The sequence below is a fragment of the Gossypium arboreum genome, chromosome 4 (genome assembly GCF_025698485.1).
Source record: "Gossypium arboreum isolate Shixiya-1 chromosome 4, ASM2569848v2, whole genome shotgun sequence".
NCBI lineage: Eukaryota > Viridiplantae > Streptophyta > Magnoliopsida > Malvales > Malvaceae > Gossypium > Gossypium arboreum.
The window spans coordinates 2,896,188-2,903,999 of NC_069073.1; the positions used below are offsets into that span (position 1 = coordinate 2,896,188).

Here is a 7,812-nt window from a genome sequence, read left to right on the forward strand (position 1 = left end):
TACCTAAAGCTTCCTGTAGTTTATTCCAAAATCTCGAAGTAAACCTCGGATCTCGATCAGAAATAATTGATGTCGGCACCCCATGTAATCTCACAATTTCTAACACATATAATTCCGCTAACTTATCAAGCGAGAAATGCATTACGTAGGAATAAAATCGCCGACTTAGTTAATCATCTACTATCACCCAAATCGAATCTTTCTTCTTGAGTCCTTGGTAATCCGGATACAAAATCCATCGTCACATGTTCCCACTTCCATTCTAGAATCATTACGGGTTGTAACAAACACTGTAGGCACTTGATGTTCACTTTTACTGTTGATGATTAAACATTTTGCCACAAATTCACAAATTTCCGTTTCTTACCGGCCACCAATACATTTTTTCAAATCACAATACATCTTCGTACTACCGGATGAATCGAGTACATACTACTATGAGCCTCGATAAGATATCCTTCTTCAATTCTAGATTATTCAGGACACAAATTCTATTACGATGGTATAACATACCACTATTATCAATAGAGTAATCTAAGTTCAAATTATCCCGAACCATTTGTCGTTTCAACACCAACTTCGGATCTTCATCTTGCAATTCTCGAATTCGTTGAAAGAATACTGGTTTTGTCTTTAATTCAGCTAATATAGAACCATTTTCATTAACAGACAAATGAGCATTTAACGCCCGAAGAGCAAATAATGATGATTTCCAGCTAAGTGCATCTGCCACTACATTTGCCTTACCCGGATGATAATCAATGATAAGATCGTAATCTTTCAACAGCTCTAACCATCGCCTCTGTCTCAAATTTAGCTCTTTCTGCAACATTAAATATTTCAAACTTTTATGGCCTATATACACATAACATTTCTCTCCATATAGGTAGTGTCTCCAAATTTTTAAAGCAAATACTATGGCAGCTAATTCAAGATCATGTGTAGGGTAGTTCCTCTCATGTGGTTTCAACTGTCAAGAAGCATATGCTACAACTTTTCCTGACTGCATCAATACACAACCTAAACCATTCAGAGACGCATCACTATATACTACATATGGCACACCTGATTCAGGCTGAGTTAACACTGGAGCCTCTATCAACATTTTCTTTAATTGATCAAAACTTCGTTGGCACTCATCAGACCATACAAACTCAACATTCTTCTGTAATAATTTAGTTATCGGTGAAGCAACCAGTGAAAAGTCTTTCACAAATCGACGATAGTAACCACTAATCCAAGGAAACTTCGCACTTCCAGTAACATTCTTTGGAGTTTTCCAATTAATCACCGTGACACCTTACTCGGATCTACCAGTATACCATCAACTCGACACAATGTGACCCAAGAATCCCACTTCATGAAGCCAAAATTCGCATTTACTAAATTTTGCATATAACTATTTTTCCTTAATATCGTAGTACAATTCTCAAGTCTTTGAGCATGCTCGGATTACGTCTTTGAATAGATCGTTATATCGTCAATAAACACAACCACAAATCTATCCGGTAAGATGGAAAATTTGATTCATTAAATCCATAAAAGCGGCAGGAGTATTTGTCAAACCGAATGGCATAACTAAGAACTCATAATGACCATACCAAGTTCTAAAAGCATTTTCGCACATCACATTCCTTTACCTTTAGCGATAATACCGGATCGAGATCTATTTTTGAAAACACTGCAGTATCCTTAAGTGATCGAATAAATCATCAATACGAGGCAAAGGATATTTATTTTAATTGTTACCTTATTCATTTGCACTGTAATCTATACACGACCTCAATGAACCATCCTTCTTTTTCACAAATAAGACAGTGCACCCATGGCGACATACTCGATTCGATAAACCCTTTGTCTAATGACTCTTGCATTTGCGTTTTAACTCTCTTAATTCTGCTGGAGCCATTCTATACGGTGTCACCGATATGGGAGCTGTCCCGAAGCACATCTATCACGAACTCAACTTCTCTATCGGGTGGTAAACACGGTAATTCTTCTTGAAATACATCCATGAATTCATTTACAACAGATAGTTGCTCTAACTTTGATTCGAACTTGAGTATCAAGAATATAGGCTAAATAAGCCTCATTTCCTTTACTGTAACAATTTACGAAAGCGGACATAAAGGAAATCATTCTAACCATATCATCCAAATTTCCAGACTCAACCAAAATAATATCTCCTGTTTGACATTTCAAGCTAATTCGTTTTTCTCGACAATTCACTACCGCGTCATGTTTCATTAACCAGTCCATGCCCAAGATAATATCAAATTCACGAAAGGGTAGCAACATCAAATCAGCGGGGAAATCACAGCCCTTAACTTTCAGTGGACAGTTATGACATATTAAATTAACTACCACACTTTGACCTAACGGATTTGTAACTTGTACATCATAATCAATAGGCTCAACAAATAAATTCTTTTCAGATGCTAACATAGTGCAAATATATGAATGAGTAGACCCAGGGTCTATTAAAGCATACACAGGAACATCATAAAGATAGAAAGTACCAGCAATTACATCTGGAGCTGTTGCTTCTTCTCTTGCTTGAATGGCATAAACTGACGAGGGGCCCTAACTTCGATCGGCTAGCGGTATCTTTCATACCCGAACGAGTAGCCCCAGTAATCTTTGCTCGACGGGCGTATTCCTTTTGAGGAGGAATTTTCATTTCTCCCTCTGTTCCACTTCTTCTACTTGTAATTGGGGACAATCACGAATAAAGTGATCAGTGGCCTCACATTTATAACAAGCCCCTAACTTACTTCTACATTCACCGGGGTGACTTCTTCCACAATGTTGACACTTAGGCCTTTGGGTATTTTGTACACTACCCACACTATCAGCAAGTCTGTCAGATGCTTTGTAATTAGATTGTCTTGGCCTACTTTTTCCTGATCTTTCCGGTGCTGAAGTGGCTCGACTGAATTCCTCTTTAGATTTCTTCACTAGTAAAGCCGAAAATGACTTAGATGCGCTTCTTTTGAAAGATTCTTTACTTCTTCTATCCCGTTGCATCTTTCTACTATATACTTCTTCAAGCTTCTGAGCACGATCTGATAGAACAACAAATTCTCGTATCTCAATGCCCCCTATCATCATTTTAATCTCATCATTAAGCCCTTCTTCAAATCTGATACACATTTCTTCTTCAGTGGGTACTATATCTCGAGCATATTTGCTCAGATAGACAAATTCTCTTTCATATTCAGCCACTGACTTGTTTCCCTGTCGCAAGTCGAGAAATTCTCTTTTCTTCTTATCCAGATATCTTCTACCGACATATTTCTTCTTAAATTCATTTTGAAAAAATTCCCAAGTGATCTTCTCAGCCGGTACAATAGCTTTTATTGTTTCCCACCAGTTATAAGCTTCTTCTTTCAATAATGACACGGCACATATTAAGTAATCATCTGGTGAGCACGCCATTTGCTTAAAAACCCTCATTATACTTTGTAACCAATATTCAGCTTTAACGGGGTCATCATCTGTTCTTCCCCGAAATTCTTCAGCCCCATGTTTTCTAAGCTTTTCAAATGGAGAACGTTTTCCAGATTCAGTTGTCGGAGGAGGTGGAGGAGCAACCGGGGGTACTACCGATGTTGAGATAGGGGGAGGAGGTTGCGGAGTCTGATTTCTTTCTCGCACATTCTCATTATACCACTGATTCATGAATCCATAAATTATATTTTTGAGTTCTTGTTCTCACATCAATGAAATCGGAACTTCACTACTTGTTCCTTGTTCAGAGATTTGTACTCTACTGTTAACTTCTTCTTGCTCAGTTTGTTCTGGTCTATCTGAAATCTTTTCAAATCGAAGATAATCTATAATAAAAACAAGGATTAGATCGGATCATACACATCACACTATCACAGATTTATATGGCATGTAATCCTAGACACTTTTCACATCATACATATTCCGAGAATCGGCTAAACCGAAGCTCTGATACCAATAAATGTAACGCCCCTTACCCGAGACCGTCGCCGGAGTCGAGCACAAGGCACTACTAAACTTATTTGAGCACTTAACCAAATTCAGATAATTTATATCATCCTTTTCAGACAAGCTGTCCAACTGCATCATAGTTGCTAAAAAATATCATATCTCGAGTTATAAAACTCGAAATCCAAATCCGTAAATTTTTCCCGAATTTAGACTCATATATCTACTTACCAATTTTTTTATATAATTTTTGGTTGGTCCAATTAGTACAGTTTATTAGTTAAATTCTCCCCTGTTTCAGGGTTTGACTACTTTGACCCTTGTGCACTACGAACCAAATTTCTCCATGTACAGAATTCAAATAACCATGCCGTTTGTTTCTATTAAAAATAGACCCAATTAGGAATCCATATATATACACTATGACTCATAATTATTTTTGTGTAATTTTTAATGATTTTTACAAATTAGAACAAGGGAACTCGAAGTCATTCAGACTCTGTCTCACAACAATTTAAATATCTCATAACATAAAATCCAATTGCATGCATCGTTTCCTCTATATGAAACTAGACTCATTAGGATTTAATCTCATTTTTTCTCAGCCCCTAACTCAATTTCCACAATTTATGGTGAATTTTCAAAGTCAAACTACTGCTACTTACCAAAAACTGTTTTAGTACAAATATTGTTAACTAGTTTATAACATATTTACTTCAATTCATTCAAACTCTATACACGCCATATAAATCTTTAAACATAAAACAAAAACTACTGGAATTGATCTGAATAGTGTGCCTTGTTGTGTTGATCCGATCTACCAACTTCTCTTTAATTCAATCTACAAAAGAAATTATCAAACACACACAAGTAAGCTTATTGAAGCTTAGCAAGCTCATAGGCATAATAACACAAATCTTATCAAATATTGTACACAATCATATATCTATTAGTTTAACTATTTCCTCCTCCAAATCACAATTTCATTAATAACTCATTTGAATAATTTCCATATGGCTACTCACAATTTAACTCCCTTAGGCCCATTTCTCATTTACTTCATTGTCAAATTGGGGAACAATAAGGGAATTGAATGCTTCATTATCACATTGCCATAGTAAACTATGGACTTTCACATTGTTACGCATCACACACCGAAGCCATAGCCTTGCCATGTCTTACACGGTTCACATATCATACCGAAGCCATATCCCAGACATGGTCTTATACGGAATCACATTATCACATTATACCGATGCCATAGCCCAGCTATGGTCTTATACGGAGTCACATTATCACATTGCACCGATGCCATAGCCCAGCTATGGTCTTAAACGGGCGCACTTATCGCATATTTTCCGTCAATTCATCAGGGTCACAGAATGGAAGCACTCAAATCCATTGTTCCTACTAATTTGTACTTTTAGTTACACATTATTTATTAGTTAATGCAAATTGATAGTATTCATCAACAATAAAATACTTTAACAATCATAAGATTTTCATAACAAAACATTGAACTTTGCCATATGAACTTACCTGGGCTAATTTGCAAAAGTCATAGAAATTCAGGGACTATTCTTGAATTTTTTCCTTTCCACGATTCAGTTCGTTTTCTTGATCTATAATTATAAAATCATTCCTTCATTAGCATCCATTTCAATTCTATTCTATTTCACAATTTATGCCCTTAAAATTTTGAAATTACACAATTACCCTAAACTTTTCAATTTTTACAATTTAGTCCTTTTTATTTAATTGACTACCTAATCGTTAAAATTTCTCAACCAAACTTTAATACTAGCTAAATGAAACTTCATAAATATTTATAAAAATATTTATAGCTTGATTTTCAAATTCGAGGTCTCGATATCTCGTTTTTGACCCGTTTGACCTAATAAATTCTTTTAATTCACTAATTTCACCATTTCACAAATTCTTCTAAATTCTTACTTGACTCATAAATATTAAATTACTCTCTTATTCAATCTTATTTTTCGGATATAGTGATCTCAAATCACCATTTCCGACACCACTGAAAATTAGGCCGTTACACATACTTCATTAAGTCTTGCATTAATAAAGTTGTACGTGCATGAATGAATCAATTAATCTTCAAGTTCCTCCCCCAAGTTAATGCATGAATAACAACATTCAATGTGCAACATTTATATTATATCTTCTCCCTTGGACGTGCATACATATAAACCGTGCATAAATGACAACCAAATGGTCATATTAAACTCCTTTAGCTTCCACCGTTCATGCACATGATGAACCAGTTTATTCGGCCATAAATGAAGATTCAAGATGGACTTGAAGTGGCTAGCCGAATGGTCCTACAAAAACAAATATAAATAGATGGTTAGATCAATTCAAGCAAACCACAAATTGAATTAACACACATGACACAAAGAAATCAGACTTAGGACACTTTTAACATAAATAACATAAAGCATAATTGAACACACGAAATAAAAAAGTTGTAGATAAAATGACATGCAAGTTTATTGAAAAATAAAGATAAAATTATTCTAAAGGACTCAAGGTGGTCGAATGGATAGTTCAAGCCCACTAGAACATTCATCCTTCACTTGGATCACTTGAGTCAATGTTGGATTTGGGCCCAACCCATCTTGAACGTAACTATCTTGGACTTGGCTCCAAAACCCACACATCAACCCATTAAGGGCTTCCTTGAAACGTTTAGCTTGGGCCTTTGTAATAGGCCCAACAAGCACTTTTAAGGGATCTAACAAAACCTTTTGTGTTCCTTGAGCTAATGGATTTTGAAAACTCTGTCCATTACCATCCTTCAAAGGTCCATTAAAATTTGATATTACACTTGAGCCCACGATCACATCACTATGTCTATGTTGAAATCCCAACCGTAACGTAAAATCTGGGCTTCCACATGATTCACCCAGAAGATTTCGAACAGAAAAATCTCACAACTTTTCTAGAGAGAAAGAACTTTGCTAATAGTCAAAGTTTCGATTGCAATAACGCTAAAATTGGGATTAATTCTTCCATTTATTCAAGACTATTTTTTTAATGGAAATTTAAACCTAAGAGGAATATTAGGAATTATTGCCAAATGTGATGTACTCCTTTCTATAAGGAGATATTAGATGTGTTTAGTTATTATTTCTTTGCACATATTTTAGAATGTTTTAAGCAAAAAAATGAGTCATTTTAGTTTTAGTTTGAGTTTTTAGGTGTTTAAGTAATAAAAGTGTGACTTTTAGTAACTTAAATGTTAATATACATTTTTAGTATCTAAATAAGATTGTATGATTATATAAGACTTATTGGGAGCAAAAGATGCATTGTAAGGATTAAATTACAACTAAAGTCATGACCACCAACCAAGGGAGTCATGATAATGAAGAAATAAACAAAAAAGGGACTAAAGCAGACTCCACGTCCCGATGTTGCGACGTTACCTATGTGCGTTTATTTAAAAAAAGAATAGATACTTTTATAATTTATTGTTATTTTCAAAGAAAAGGATATTTTCCAAAACAATTGTTTCTTGGAAAAGAAATCAGTTGTGCGTTATTATATAAAAAGTACCTAGATCAACGAAGTACATATCGAATAAAGTAGGATAGGAAAAAAAAAATTTACCGAATATTCATTAGAACTTGTTGAAATAGGATAGCATACCTACCTATCCTTCTCTCCACCAAACCTAACAGCTCTCGTATCCATCATTGGTGTTGCTCCCACGTCTGCATGAGATTGAGCAACACTTGTTGTAACACATACTAATTCAATTGTATACTTGTTTTACTGTCTTACCAATACAATACATTCGTGGACAAATAAAACATGTTTACTTTGTTAGATAAA

At 35.0% G+C, this 7,812-nt stretch overlaps 1 long non-coding RNA gene across 1 annotated transcript; it reads right to left on the minus strand.

The window, feature by feature from the left end:
- Positions 1-6,014: 6,014 nt before the first annotated feature.
- LOC128291752 (uncharacterized) lies at positions 6,015-7,667 on the minus strand. Its single transcript, XR_008281592.1, has 2 exons — positions 7,631-7,667; positions 6,015-6,296 (listed from the first exon to the last, which is right to left on the minus strand). It is a non-coding gene; the product is annotated as an uncharacterized LOC128291752 (long non-coding RNA).
- Positions 7,668-7,812: the final 145 nt, after the last annotated feature.